This window comes from Oncorhynchus mykiss, chromosome 5, assembly GCF_013265735.2.
Source record: "Oncorhynchus mykiss isolate Arlee chromosome 5, USDA_OmykA_1.1, whole genome shotgun sequence".
In the NCBI taxonomy this organism is placed as follows: Eukaryota; Metazoa; Chordata; class Actinopteri; order Salmoniformes; family Salmonidae; genus Oncorhynchus; species Oncorhynchus mykiss.
The window spans coordinates 12,531,123-12,547,257 of record NC_048569.1 but is presented as its reverse complement, the minus strand read 5'-3'; the positions used below and the strand labels follow the sequence as shown (position 1 = coordinate 12,547,257).

Genomic DNA, 16,135 nt, shown 5'->3' with positions numbered 1-16,135 from the left:
ATAGTCATTACAGTACAAAGCCCTCTTGGTGATTGCTCATCCATATATTTATATTTATATATTCTTATTCCATTCCTTTACTTAGATTTGTGAGTATTAGGTAGTTGTTGGGGAATTGTTAGATTACTTGTTAGATATTACTGCACTGTCGGAACTACACTCGCAATAACATCTGCTAACCATGTGTATGTGACCAACAACATCTGCTAACCATGTGTATGTGACCAATAACATTTGATGACTACCATTGTTCTTTTCAAGCAAAGACTTTGCTTGAACATAAAACCATATTGTCAAAAGCCTACGGTTCAAATAAATGGTCTGAGTATTTGCATCCCTTAGCGCAGTAAAAAAAAAAAAAATTAAAAGAAACATTAAAACCACCTTTCAATTTCTCTCATTACTCTCATTATAGTGAGTAGGACATTCCTAATTCTGTCCCTGCCACACCAGCACAACATCTTCCCTCTCTGCACATGCTCTCGCTCGCACATCCTCCATTTTGTGTCAGCCGTATGTAGCAGAATGGCTGCGAGCGCTGGGAGCTGTCATGTCAGATAGGGCGACCGCAGCCGTCCGGAGCCTCCTGCATACCGACAGAATCAGCCTGAGAGGCCGGCTTGAGCACCATGCCGCCTGGCATCTGATCTCACCACGCCGCCTGGCATCTAATCTCACCACGCCGCCTGGCATGTAATCTCACCACGCCGCCTGGCATCTGATCTCACCACGCCACCTGGCATCTGATCTCACCACGCCGCCTGGCATCTGATCTCACCACGCCGCCTGGCATCTGATCTCACCACGCCGCCTGGCATCTGATCTCACCACGCCGCCTGGCATCTGATCTCACCACGCCGCCTGGCATCTGATCTCACCACGCCGCCTGGCATCTGATCTCACCACGCCGCCTGGCATCTGATCTCACCACGCCGCCTGGCATCTGATCTCACCACGCCGCCTGGCATCTGATCTCACCACGCCGCCTGGCATCTGATCTCACCACGCCGCCTGGCATCTGATCTCACCACGCCGCCTGGCATCTGATCTCACCACGCCGCCTGGCATCTGATCTCACCACGCCGCCTGGCATCTGATCTCACCACGCCGCCTGGCATCTGATCTCACCATGCCGCCTGGCATCTGATCTCACCATGCCCATGGACTTGGGTTGTTATGCTTGGGAACATGAGGCATGAGTGAGGAGGATAGGTATGAGGAACAAAGCAGACCGGACCAGAGCAGACCGGACCAGAGCAGACGACAGGACCAGACCGGACCAGAGCAGACTGGACCAGACCGGACCAGAGCAGACGACAGGACCAGACCAGACAGGACTAGAGCAGACCAGACAGGACCAGAGCAGACCAGACAACACCAGACCAGACAGGACCAGACAGGACCAGACCAGACAGGACCAGAGCGGAACAGACCAGACAGGACCAGACCAGAGCAGACCAGACAGGACCAGAGCAGACAGGACCAGAGCGGAACAGACCAGACAGGACCAGAGCGGAACAGACCAGACAGGACCAGAGCAGACCAGACAGGACCAGAGCAGACCAGACAGGACCAGACCAGACCAGACAGGACCAGACCAGACCAGACCAGACAGGACCTGAGGAGACCGGACCAGAGCAGACCAGACCAGTTGTTTCATACAGGTACAAGTTACTGCTGACCTAAAAAAATATTTATGTTATCTTCTATAATTTTTCCCTCCTTTTCCCTACCACACAATACAAGATGTCTGTTTGAGGGTAGGGCAACCATTGAGTTTCCCCAGCCCAGGACCACTGAAGGCTTTATTCATGCACACACAAGTATGCCGAGGGCCTGTGATTCCCACTGTACTAAAATATATGCGGCCACACTCATTATGCAAATAGGAGCTGGTTAACATGTTATAGGCGAGGAGCGGAGGGGTTTGGTGGAGGGCGAGGGACGGAGATGGGTTTGGTGGAGCGCGAGGGGCAGAAATGGGTTTGGTGGAGCGCGAGGGGCAGAAATGGGTTTGGTGGAGGGTGAGGGCGGAGGGCGAGAGGCGGAGATGGGTGAGGGGCGGAAACGGGTTTGGTGGAGGGCGAGGGGCGGAAATGGGTTTGGTGGAGGGCGAGGGGCGGAGATGGGTTTGGTGGAGGGCGAGGGGCGGCGATGGGTTTGGTGGAGGGCGAGGGGCGGCGATGGGTTTGGTGGAGGGCGAGGGGCGGAGAGGGTTTGGTGGAGGGCATGAGGAGAGTAAATGGGGAACACATGCAAGGTATGGTTTTTGTGTGTACATTTGCATTTGAGTAATTTAGCAGATGCTCTTATCCAGCGCGACTTAGTGAGTGCATACATTTTTCATACTGGTCTCCCGTGTGTAGAAATGAGGTAAGGAGGATTGGGAGAGGAAGTGGGAGCAGGAATGAATTGTACGGATGAGCGCGCATGTTAAAACAGACGCTTGGTCGAGACAAACTGTTTCTTGTTTTTTTTTAAGGGGTAGATCAGATGTAATACTGCAGATAGACTGTGTCTTCCATCAATGTAATTGTCTGCATCATTTCTAATCCCCCATATATTTTTTTGTAAATATATACACTACCATTCAAAAGTTTGGGGTCACTTAGAAATGTCCTTGTTTTTGAAAGAATGGCAAATTTTTTGTCCATTGAAATAAAATTGAGCAGAAATACAATGTAGACATTGTTAATGTTGTAAATGACTATTGTAGCTGAAAACGGCAGATTTTTATTAGAATATCTACATAGGCGTACAGAGGCCCATTTTCAGCAACCATCACTCCTGTGTTCCAATGGCATGTTGTGTTAGCTAATTCAAGTTTATAATTTTAGAAGTCTAATTGATCATTAGAAAACCCTTCTGCAATTATGTTAGCACAGCTGAAAACTGTTCTTCTGATTTAAAGAATCTTCTTCTTTAGACTAGTTGAGTATCTGGAGCATCAGCATTTGGGTTCGATTACAGGCTCAAAATGGCCAGAAACAAAGACCTCGTCAGTCTTTTCTTCTTCTGAGAAATGAAGGCTACACTATGCGAGAAATTGCCATTAAACTGAACATCTGGTACAATGCTGTGGACTACTCCCACAGAACAGCGCAAACTAGCTCTAACCAGTATAGAAAGAGGAGTGGGAGGCCCCGGTGCACAACTGAGCAAGAGGAAGGCCAGCATACTGGGGTAGCCTCTTCACTGTTGACGTTGAGACGGGTGTTTTGCGGGTACTATTTAATGAAGCTGCCAGTTGAGGACTTGTGAGGCGTCTGTTTCTCAAACTAGACACTCTAATGTACTTGTCCTCTTGCTAAATTGTGCCTCCCACTCCTCTACACTGTATTTCTGATAAATGTAATGTTATTTTAATGGACAAATGGCTTTTCTTTCAAAAACAAGGACATTTCTAAGTGACCCCAAACTTTTGAACAGTAGTGTGTGTGTGTGTGTGTGTGTGTGTGTGTGTGTGTGTGTGTGTGTGTGTGTGTGTGTGTGTGTGTATATATACAGTGAGGGAAAAAAGTATTTGATCCCCTGCAGATTTTATACGTTTGCCCACTGACAAAGAAATGATCAGTCTATAATTTTAATGGTGGATTTATTTGAACAGTACGAGACAGAATAACAACAACAAAATCCAGAAAAAAGCATTTTAAAAATGTTATAAATTGATTTGCATTTTAATGAGGGAAATAAGTATTTGACCCCCTCTCAATCAGAAAGATTTCTGGCACCCAGGTGTCTTTTATACAGGTAACAAACATATTAGGAGCACTCCCTTTAAGAGTGTGCTCCTAATCTCAGTTTGTTACCTGTATAAAAGACACCTGTCCACAGAAGAAATCAATCAATCAGATTCCAAACTCTCCATCATGGCCAAGACCAAAGAGCTCTTCAAGGATGTCAGGGACAAGATTGTAGACCTACACAAGGCTGGAATGGTCTACAAGACCATCGCCAAGCAGCTTGGTGAGAAGGTGACAACAGTTGGTGTGATTATTCGCAAATGGTAGAAACACTAAAGAACTGTCAATCTCCCTCGGCCTGGGGCTCCATGCAAGATCTCACCTCGTGGAGTTGCAATGATCATGAGAATGGTGAGGAATCAGCCCAGAACTACACGGGAGGATCTTCTCAATGATCTCAAGGCAGCTGGGACCATAGTCACCAAGAAAACAATTGGTAACACACTACGCCGTGAAGGACTGAAATCCTGCAGCGCCCGCAAGGTCCTCCTGCTCAAGAAAGCACATATACATGCCCGTCTGAAGTTTTCCAATGAACATCTGAATGATTCAGAGGACAACTGGGTGAAAGTGTTGTGGTCAGATGATGCCAAAGAGCTCCATTTTGGTCTCAACTCAACTCGCCGTGTTTGGAGGAGGAGGAATGCTGCCTATGACCCAAAGAACACCTTCACCACCGTCAAACATGGAGGTGGAAACATTATGCTTTGGGGATGTTTTTCTGCTAAGGGGACAGGACAACTTCACCGCATCAAAGGGACGATGGACAGGGCCATGTACCGTCAAATCTTGGATGAGAACCTCCTATCAGCCAGGGCATTGAAAATGGGTTGTGGATGGGTATTCCAGCATGACAATGACCCAAAACACACGGCCAAGGCAACAAAGGAGTGGCTCAAGAAGAAGCACATTAAGGTCCTGGAGTGGCCTAGCCAGTCTCCAGACCTTAATCCCATAGAAAATCTGTGGAGGGAGCTGAAGGTTCGAGTTGCCAAACGTCAGCCTCGAAACCTTAATGACTTGGAGAAGATCTGCAAAGAAGAGTGGGACAAAATCCCTCCTGAGATGTGTGCAAACCTGGTGGCCAACTACAAGAAACGTCTGACCTCTGTGATTGCCAACAAGGGTTTTGCCACCAAGTACTAAGTCATGTTTTGCAGAGGGGTCAAATACTTATTTCCCTCATTAAAATGCAAATGAATTTATACAAATGTTCTGGATTTGGTTGTTGTTATCCTCTCACTGTTCAAATAAACCTACCATTAAAATTATAGACGGATCATTTCTTTGTCAGTGGGCAAACGTACAAAATCAGCAGGGGATCAAATACTTTTTCCCCCTCACTGTGTGTGTATATATATATATATATATTTTCCCCTAACCCTACCACCCCTCCCCTAATTGGAGTAAAGTAATGGACAACACCACTTAGGCTTCTACTTCCAGCTTATACATACTATATAAAACATTTTGTCTCAACTGTTAACGAACTGAAACTACACTACACTACCTCGCAAAGACCTCCAAACAGGATTCTTCACAGAAGGGGTCTCAAACTCAGTGGGTGTCATTCTGTATTTGCATCTGTCACAGACCCCCCCACTAAGATTTAAATCCGACACTTTGGATAAATGGCCTAAGGATAAGTTGTTTGTAACTGGTATCCTGTTGATAGTAAGTCTTTGCTATATTTCTGGGACCACAAAGTGAGTCAAGCTCCTTGGGAGTTTGAACCCCTACCCTCTATCTGTATTGGCATCCTACAGGGCACTGGCAGTGCCAACCTCTGTTGGAGTTTTTCAGAGCGAGCATGAGTCCCTCCAACCAGGTCAAAACCACTTCAGTACCATCATCCACCCAGATAGAATGGTTTGAGCCTGAAATCGCCTGACATTTCACCCTATCAGGAGATCTGAGGGAAAAAACAGAATATGACACTTAAAAGTTCCTGAAAATCAGCTGTGAAGGATTTCATATCAGAGTCATTTCTCAATTATAGTTCCCACTGCTTCAGTAATGGGATGAGGTGCATTGACAAGCATTTACAAGATGCTAGGGACAAGTAAACACATTGACCTAGATTTACTAGCTACAGCAATGCAGATGACAAAACAACGTAATGTATAGCAACGTTACTTTGATTTCGGGTCTATTTTTCGACACCGACAACAAAGTATTGATATTTATTCGCCAATAAACAAGCTCCATTGTAAGTCTGAAAATGGGCCATTTTCCTATTCAGCGCCTGTTTGTGATAATCTCCTCTAGTCTTCTAAATAAGGGGTGATTTAGCTGCAGTGCGCATCATCATTGGCAATCTCCACTCACCAAAGAGGCTGTGTGTGTGTGTTTTTGTTTGTGTGAGTGTGTGCGTGTGCATATACTGCTCTCCATTCGCAATCAGCTTCAACACCTAACACTTTTTGTTGCTATCTGTAGCTGATACCCAGCTGTGGATCTCCATTTTACAGTACTGTATGTACAAGCGGAGGAGAAGCAGGTTGAGAGAATATAAAATAGACAGGAAAGATAGTTGTGTTAGTTGGCTTCAAGCTTCAGTCGACTTATATTAGAGATCTCTCTGAGCTGTGTGAACTACAGTATGTGTGAAGTGTGTGTGTGTCTGTGTGTTTGTGCCACACACATCATATTAACTGAGAGAAGCGGTTCACACTCTTCGGGATGAGAGGGGAAGCCCGTTGCGGAGGAAATAGATGCGCTTGTAAAATCTTAAATGGCATAATCCCCCAACCTTCCTCCACCGTCTAAATCCTCTGAGCACGGCTGGGGAATTAAGCACAGGCCTTCTGCCCCTTTCTTCTCTGCCGGCACATCAGGCTGGCAGGAGAATTAGCTCTGTCAAAAATCCACCACAGTACCAACCCCCAAAACACACACACACACACACACGCACGTACGCATGTACAGTACCAATGAAAAGTTTGGACACACCTACTCATTCAAGGGTTTTTCTTTATTTTTACTTTTTTCTACATTGTAGAATAGTAGTGAACACATCAAAACTATGAAATAGTAACCAAAAGAGTGTTCAAAAATTCTAAATATATTTTTGATTCTTCAAAGTATCCGCCCTTTGCCTTGATGACGGCTTTGCACACTCTTGGCATTCTCTCAACCAGCTTCACCTGGAATGCTTTTCTTACAGTCTTGGAGTTCCCACATATGCTGAGCACTTGTTGGCTGCTTTTCCTTCCCTCTACGGTCCAATTCATCCCAAACCATTTTAATATGGTTGAGGTCGGGTGATTGTGGAGGCCAGGTCATCTGATGCAGCACTCTTGGTCAAATAGCTCTTACACAGCCTGGAGGTGTGTTGGGTCATTGTCCTGTTGAAAAACAAATTATGGTCCCACTAAGCGCAAACCAGATGGGATGGCGTAATCACTGTAGCATGCTGTGGTAGCCATGCTGGTTAGGTGTGCCTTGAATTCTAAATAAGATCACAGACAGCGTCACCAGCAAAGCACCCCCACACCATCACACCTCCATGCTTCACAGTGGTAACCACACATGCAGTGATCCTCCGTTCACCTACTCTGCGTCTCACAAAGAAACGGCGGTTGGAACCAAAAATCTCAAAGTTGGACTCATCAGACCAAAAGGACAGATTTTCACCGGTCTAATGCCCATTTCTCGTGTTTCTTGGCCCAAGCAAGTCTCTTCTTCTTATTGGTGTCCTTTGGTAGTGGCTTCTTTGCAGATATTCATCCATGAAGGCCTGATTCACAAAGTCTCCTCTGAACAGTGGATGCTGTGATGGGTCTGTTACTTGAACTCTGTGAAGCATTTATTTGCGCTGCAATTTCTGAGGCTGGTAACTGAAATGAACGAAAGACAGAGATGGTGAAAGAGGTAGCGATAGACAGAGATGGGGAAAGAGGTAGAGATAGACAGAGATGGTGAAAGAGGTAGCGATAGACAGAGATGGTGAAAGAGGTAGAGATAGACAGAGGGGGGGGGGGGGGGGGGGTAGAGACACACATGGGCATGGCCTCAGCTGCACTGCTAAGGGCCCAACACACCCGGAACTATGTCCTATGGTATGGCCTTAATAGAAACACAGTGATGGGGAGGAAAACCACTTTACACACACACACAACAGCGCATGCACACACACGCACATCCAACCATGCAAACACAAAAAGACACAATTTGCTGAAGTGTGTGTTTTGTGAAAGCTGAAGTTGGTAGCTATCTTCGACATCATGGTCTTTTTTATAACTCTTTCCTGTTTGCCCTGTCAGTCTGGGTTTCTTTAGCTAATGTCCAACGCAAAGGACCTAATGCAACATTGTTCTGCCATCAAGTTGTATGTGTTTGCAGTGAGAATGGGCCTTGGAAGGCAAAATCCAAATGCTACATCAATTGTAATCAATAGGAGCTGCAATGCTCAAGGAAAGGCAACATATACTCCATACCGTTTTACCCCACAATCCAAGGATTGTAACTGGGACCTGGTGGATAGAAAGAATGAGTGAGAAAGAGAGAACATCAGATAGATAGAGAGAATTCTAAATTCTAGAGACTGAGCGAAAGAGAGAGCGAGAGCGAGAGCGAGCGAGAGTGAGAGTGAAAGAGTGTGAAAGAGATAGAAAAAGAACATTCTAGAGACCGAGCGAATGAGGGACAGCGAGGGAGAGAAATAAAGGGGGATGTAAGAGAAAGGAGCGAGCTTGAGAGTGAGAGACTCACCAGAGTGGCATTATGTTCATGTACCAAAAGCTATTAGCATGGTGGGAATGTGGACTGTAAAGCCTCTCAAAGATATGTTAAAAAAAGTGAAGAGAGGAGCTTTTTGAAAGCCCCAAAGGTATTACCATTTAAATTGACTGGGTTTAGGTTTGGTCCTTTGTGGGGAGGAAGGGGGAGGTGCGAGGTTGAGGAGCAAGGGCGGCCATACTGTACGACAACAATAGCTATACTTGCTAGTTAGTTTCACACACCGATTTGTCCAGTGCTGGACTTGGGCAGGAGCTCATCGGAGCCGAGTACCGGCACGTCAAATGTTCTACTGCTTGAGCTCCTGTTCCTCTGACAGAATATTAGCTCAAAGTATTGTGTACCTCCTGTTCCTCTGACAGAATATTAGCTCAAAGTATTGTGTAGCTCCTGTTCCTCTGACAGAATATTAGCTCAAAGTATTGTGTAGCTCCTGTTCCTATGACAGAATATTAGCTCAAAGTATTGTGTAGCTCCTGTTCCTCTGACAGAATATTAGCTCAAAGTATTGTGTAGCTCCTGTTCCTCTGACAGAATATTAGCTCAAAGTATTGTGTAGCTCCTGTTCCTCTGACAGAATATTAGCTCAAAGTATTGTGTAGCTCCTGTTCCTCTGACAGAATATTAGCTCAAAGTATTGTGTAGCTCCTGTTCCTCTGACAGAATATTAGCTCAAAGTATTGTGTAGCTCCTGCACCTAAATATAAAAAGTACCGGTACCCAAAATGAGTACCGGCTCCTTTTGCAGTCCAAGTCAAGGACTAGATTTGCCAGGGCTAACCTTTCGATGACAATAAGGACAGAGAGGTTACTGAATTTCACCAATGCGTGTGCATTTGACTTTTCAAGCACATGACACTTCGCATTTTTCCCCAGCATGTTTGGTGCACATTCAATGAACATTGGCTTGGTGAACTGATTCTTGCCACATTTCATAATTTACTTTTGTGTCCTATTCCCGACATAAGACAAGAAGCCTGCTCCAGTTTCCAGGATTTTCGTCTTCTACTGACCAGATGTTGCTACATTTACACACATATCACTATTTTTCATCCTTCAAATAAATATTGGGTTGGTTTGGATAAATTGTGTTTTATAGGGCTCTCGAGTGGTGCAGCGGTCTAAGGCATTGCATCTCAGTGCTTGAAGCGTCACTACAGACCCCCTGGTTCGATTCCAGGCTGTATCACAACCGGCCGTGATTTGGAGTCCCATAGGGCGGCGCACAATTGTCCCAGTGTCATTGTAAATAATATATATTTATCTTTACTGACCTAGTTAAATAAAGGTTAATAAAAAAATAAACTAATGTATCCTTTTCTGGACATAGATGGACAAATCCAGACCTTGATTAGTACATCTGGAGGCAATGTTGAAGTATTTAGGAGAAATTGTTCAGGGTAGCTTCCGAGAATATCATCGATAAATACACAGATACAGTGACTGAGTTCATCAGGAAGTGTATAGAAGATGTTGTACCCACTGTGACTATTACAACCTACCCAAACCAGAAACCGTGAATAGATGGCAGCATTCGCTCAAAACTGAAAGCGTGAACCATGGCAAGGTGACTGGAATATGGCCGAATACATGCAGTGTAGTTATTCTTTCCGTAAGGCAACCAAACAGGCAAAAGCCAGTACAGAGACAAAGTGGAGTCGCAATTTAACGGCTCACATACAAGACGTATGTGGCAGGGTCTACAGTCAATCACAGACTACAAAGGGAAACCCAGCCACGTTGCAGACACCAACATCTTACATCCGGACAAGCTAAATACCTTCGCCCGCTTTGAGGATCACACAGTGCCACCGACGCAGCCCGCTACCAAGGACCGAGGGCTTTCCTTCTCCGTGGCCAACGTGAATAACACATTTAAGCGTGTTAACCCTCGCAAAGCTGCCGGTCCAGACGGCATCCCTAGCCGCGTCCTCAGAGCATGCGCAGACCAGCTTACTGGAGTGTTTACGGACATCTTCAATCTCTCCCTATACCAGTCTGCTGTCCCCACATGCTTGAAGCTGTCCACCATTGTTCCTGTACCCAAGAAAGCAAAGGTAACTGAACTAAATATTGCTCCGTAGCACTCACTTCTGTCATCATAAAGTGCTTTTAAAGACCCATTAAGGATCATATCACTTCTACCCATACCTGACACCCTCCTAGACCCACTTCAATTTGCATACCGTCCCAAAGATCCACAGTCGATGCAATCGCCATCGCACTGCACCTTGTCCTATCCTATCTGGACAAAAGGAATACCTATGTCAGAATGCTGTTCATTGACTACAGCTCAGCCTTCAACAGCGTAGTACCCTCCAAGCTCATCATTAAGCTTGAGGCCCTGGGTCTCAACCCCACCCTGTGCAATTGGATCCAGAACTTTCTGATGGGCTGCCCCCAGGTGGTGAAGGTAGGAAACAACATCTCCACTTTGCTGATGCTCAACACTGGGACCCCACAAGGGTGCGTGCTCAGCCCGCTCCTGCACTCCCTGTTCACCGATGATGGAGTGGCCATGCACGCCTCCAACTCAATCATCTAGTTTGGAGACGACAACAGTAGTGGGCTTGATTACCAACAATTACAAGACAGCCTACAGGGAGGTGGTGAGGGCCCTGGGAGGGTGGTGCCAGGAAAACAACCTCTCACTCAACATCAACAAAATAATGGAGCTGATCGTGGACTTCAGGAAACAGCAGAGGGAGCACCCTCCTATCCACTTCGACAGGACCGCAGTGGAGAAGGTGGAAAGCTACAAGTTCCTCGGCGTACACAGCACTGACGATCTGAAATGGTCCACCCACACAGACAGTGTGGTGAAGAAGGTGCAACAGTGCCTCTTCAACCTCAGGAGACTGAGGAAATTTAGCCCCTAAAGCCTCTCAAACTTTTACAGATGCACAATTGAGAGCATCCTGTCTGGCTGTATCACCGCCTGGTACTGCAACTGCACTGCCCGCAACCGCAGGGCTCTCCAGAGGGTGGTGCAGTCTGCCTAACGCATCACCGGGGGCAAACTACCTGCCCTCCAGGACACCTAGAGCACCCGACATCAAAGGAAGGCCAAAAAGATCATCAAGGACAACAACCATCAGATCCACTGCCTGTTCACCCCGCTATCATCCAGAAGGCGAGGTCAGTACAGGTGCATCAAAGCAGGGACCGAGAGACTGAAAAACAGCTTCTATCTCAAGGCCATCAGACTGTTATATATCCTCCACTAACAGTCTTCCACCCGGTTATGTAATCCTGCACCTTAGAGGCTGCTGCCCTATATAGATAGACTTGGAATCACTGGCCACTTTAATAATGGAACACTTCTCACTTTAATAATGTTTAAATAATGTTTAAATACTGCTTTACTCATCTCATGATGAGTTGGTGTTTCTCATGATGAGCTTGTGTTTCTGGCTCCAACTGTGCAGTAGTATCGAACAATACACACATCTAAAAGTAAAAGAATGGAATTAAGAAATATATTAATATTAGATTGAGCAATGTTGGAGTGGCATTGACTAAAATACAGTAGTACAGAATACAGTATGTGTGTGTATGTGTATATATATATATATGTGTGTGTGTGTGTGTGTGTGTGTGTGTGTGTGTGTGTGTGTGTGTGTGTGTGTGTGTGTGTGATATATATATATACACATACATACATACACACACTGTATTCTATACTACTGTATTTTAGTCAATGCCACTCCAACATTGCTCAATCTAATATTCATATATTTCTTAATTCCATTCTTTTACTTTTAGATGTGTGTATTGTTCGATACTACTGCACGGTTGGAGCCAGAAACACAAGCATTTCGCTACACCCGCAATAACATCTGATAAATATGTATATTCGACTAATAAAATGTGATTTGATTTGAAATTGTCTGTCTTTCTTTCCTTCCTTCTTAATCTTTTGACGTTAAGTGAATTTCTTTCCATTTTGACAAAGAGGTGCCAATTGACTTGTAGGCTATTTCTAAAATGTCAAAAAAAAGTATTAATGTCTACATTAGTTTACCCTGTTAATTATATTACAGACACCTTAATGCATACTTTTAAATTATAGTATGTGAGCTAAACATAAAAATCTAAAATGTAAAAAGACTACAACATTTTCCTTAAAGTCATTTTTGGGAAAGTACTAATGTTACTGTCCCCACCAAAATAAATAAATACTTAAAAAATGAATTTTGTCTTTGAAACATTTAAATGAAATACTGTAGAATTCCATGAATTCCTATGGAGGACTGTTTTCTGAGGAGTGCCAACATGGCCGACCGGTAGCTTCAAAGCCTCTCAATGGCCAATACATAGCATAAGCAATCCAGGGTTAATATACAGTGCATTCGTAAAGTATTCAGACCCCTTGACTTATTCCACATTTTGTTACGTTACAGCCTTATTTTAAAATGGAATTAATTGTTTTTCCCCCTCATCAATCTATACACAATACCCAATAATGACAAAGCAAAAACAGGTTTTTAGAAATGTTTGCAAATTTATGAAAAATAAAACACGGAAATATACATTTACATAAGTATTCAGACCCTTTACTCAGTACTTTGTTGAAGCACCTTTGGCAGCGATACAGCCTTGAGTCTTGGGTATGATGCTACAAGCTTGGCACACCTGTATTTGAGGAGTTTCTCCCATTTTTCTCTGCAGATCCTCTCAAGCTCTGTCAGGTTGGATGGGGAGCGTCGCTGCACAGCTATTTTCAGGTCTCTCCAGAGATGTTTGATCTGGTTCAAGTCAGGGCTCTGGCTGGGCAACACAAGGACATTCAGAGACTTGTCCCAAAGCCACTCATGCATTGTATTGGCTGTATGCTTAGGGTCGTTGTGCTGTTGGAACGTGAACCTTCGCCCCAGTCTGAGGTCCTGAGCACTCTGGAGCAGGTTTTCAACAAGGATCTCTCTGTACTTTGCGCCGTTCATCTTTCCCTCGATCCTGGCTAGTGTCCCAGAAAAACATCCCCACAGCATGATGCTGCCACCATCATGCTTCACTGTAGGGATGGTGCCAGGTATCCTCCAGATGTGACGCTTGGCATTCAGGCCTAAGAGTTCAATCTTGGTTTCATCAGAGCAGAGAATATTGTTTCTCTAGGTCTGAGAGTCCCAAGAGGGCTGTCATTTGCCTTTTACTGCAGAGTGGCTTCCAGCTGGCCACTCTACCATAAAGGCCTGATTGGTAGAGTGCTGCAGAGATGACTGTCCTTCTGGAAGGTTCTCACATCTCTACAGAGGAACTCTGGAGCTCTGTCAGAGTGACCATCGGGTTCTTGGCCACCTCCCTGACCAAGGCCCTTCTTCCCCGATTGCTCAGTTTAGCCGGGCGGCCAGCACTAGGAAGAGTCTTGTGGTTCCAAATGCCGAATGATGGAGGCCACAGTGTTCTTGGAGACCTTCAATGCTGCAAAAAAAATTTGGTACTCTTACCCAGATCTGTGCCTTGACATAATCCTGTCTGGGAGCTCTACGGATAATTCATTCAACCTCATGGCTTGGTTTTTTGCACTAACATGCACTGTCAACTTATATAGACAGGTGTATGCCTTTCCAAATCATGTCCAATCAACTGAATTTACCACAGGTGGACTCCAAACAAGTTGTAGAAATATCTCAAGGATGATCAATGGAAACAGGATGCAACTGACCTCAATTTCAAGTCTCATAGCAAAGGGTCTGAACACTTATGTTAATAAGGTTTTTCTGCAAATGTATTAAAAAACAAACATTTCTAAAAACCTGTTTTCGCTTTGTCATTATGGGGTATTGTGTGTAGATTGATATTAATTTATATGTATTTAATCCATTTTAGAATAAGGCTGTAACTTAACAAATGTGTAAAAAGTCAAGGGGTCTGAATGCACTGTACATCATTGGTTGTGATCAATGATGTGTATAAACCCTAAGATGTCTGCTTGGTGGCTTCTAAACAGCTCCCATCATTGATTGTTACTTGTTACTGCCTGAACACATGGCCTGACTGGCTGCTTTGATGGCACGGTTCACATTCCACTGATGCCAAGCCTTTAGTTTACGTCCTCACAATTCACAGCCACTCAAAAATAGGTTGTGATGTGAAGTATGATGTGGCGGGAAGTTGCGGGACGTTGCGTTGTGCTACTTTGGGTTGTGTTACGTTAGATGCCTAAGGGTGGTGTGTGCGTCTATTTTTTTCTTTCTTCAATTTGACTGTGAGAGCATCAGTGTGTGTGTGTGTGTTTGTGGGGTCTGTTGGTGGGGTCACCGCGAGGTCAGCTGTGTTAAATCACTTCACTGAGGTGTGAGAAGAGATCACAATGCCCCGGCCAGCACTCAACCTCATCTTGAACTCCATGGTCGTTTTACGGTTACCCCCCCACACCCCTCCCCTTGAGCTCCGTTAAAGGCCACATTGTTTTCCGCCGAGGTCAGCCCCGGTGCCATTCCAAACTTTAAAGCAAATCAAGAAATGTAACTCAGGCATTTTAAAAGGGGGACTCAATGGGACAGGTTCCTCTTAAAAAACACAGCCCCTCTCTCACTCGCTGTCTTTCTCTCTCTCTCCTCCTCCATTTTATTTTCTCTTTCTGGTTTGTGAAAAAAGTCTCACCCTTGTAAAGGGATTGTTTTCATAGAAACAGATGAGGGGAACTATAACAATACTACACTGTTCAACCAATGAATCAATACATCAAAGCTCATTGGCTATAAGTGCCTTGCACATAGCCAATATGAGTAGTGATTGGATATTGTGAAACAGATAAGCCGATTTAAGACATTCCTATAACTCATTTCAGTTTGTTTATACATTTCTTGTGAATTGAAAGAAATAATGTGTGATTACTGATTACACAAAATCTGTGCACAATGCATAATGAACTATTTTTGCTTATACTGTAATTAAACAGTACCATTGCATAGGTATTTTAACTTCCTCCTACATCAGAGTACCCAATGTCCTGCCCGTCTTTCTTTCTTCCCTCGATCTTCTCTCTCTGTAATCCTCTCTGGTGTACTCCTGGCTCTCAGCTCACACTGAAACAAAGACCCCCCCCCCCCCCCTCCCAGGACCCCCTGGGAAGACCACAAAGCCCAGATCTTAAGACATTATCCCAAGTGTGTCCCTGTAGCCTGACGTCATTAGCAATAGGTCAGCTGCAAATGTGTTCATTAGATGTGTCTGTGTGAATAAAGATATGTTTCGATCAATACAGATGTGTCTGTGTGAATAAAGATATGTTTTGATCAATACAGATGTGTCTGTGTGAATAAAGATATGTTTTGATCAATACATTTAGGCATACAGTACCAGTCGAAGGTTTTAGAACAAGGGTTTTTAAGGGTTTTTCTTTATTTTTTACTATTTTTGACATTGTAGAATAATAGTGAAGACACATATGAAATCACGTAGTAACCAAAAAAGTGTTAAACAAATCATAAAGAACTACCTCATGAAGCTGGTTGAGAGAATGTCAAGTGTGCAAAGCTGTCATCAAGGCAAAGGGTGGCTACTTTGAAGAATCTCTAATATAAAATATATTTTGATTTGTTTAACTCTTTTTATGTTTACTACATGATTCCATGTGTTATGTCATCATTTTTATGTGTTCACTATTATTCTACAATGTAGAAAATAGTACAAACAAATAAAAACCC

The 16,135-nt window shown here is 44.4% G+C and overlaps 1 protein-coding gene across 3 annotated transcripts in view; it reads right to left on the bottom strand.

Annotated features, from left to right (window-relative positions):
* LOC110523216 (nuclear receptor subfamily 6 group A member 1-A) overlaps nt 1-16,135 on the bottom strand; it is a 189,677-nt gene that overhangs the window by 13,329 nt on the left and 160,213 nt on the right. The gene's annotated exons all lie outside the window — the stretch shown is intronic.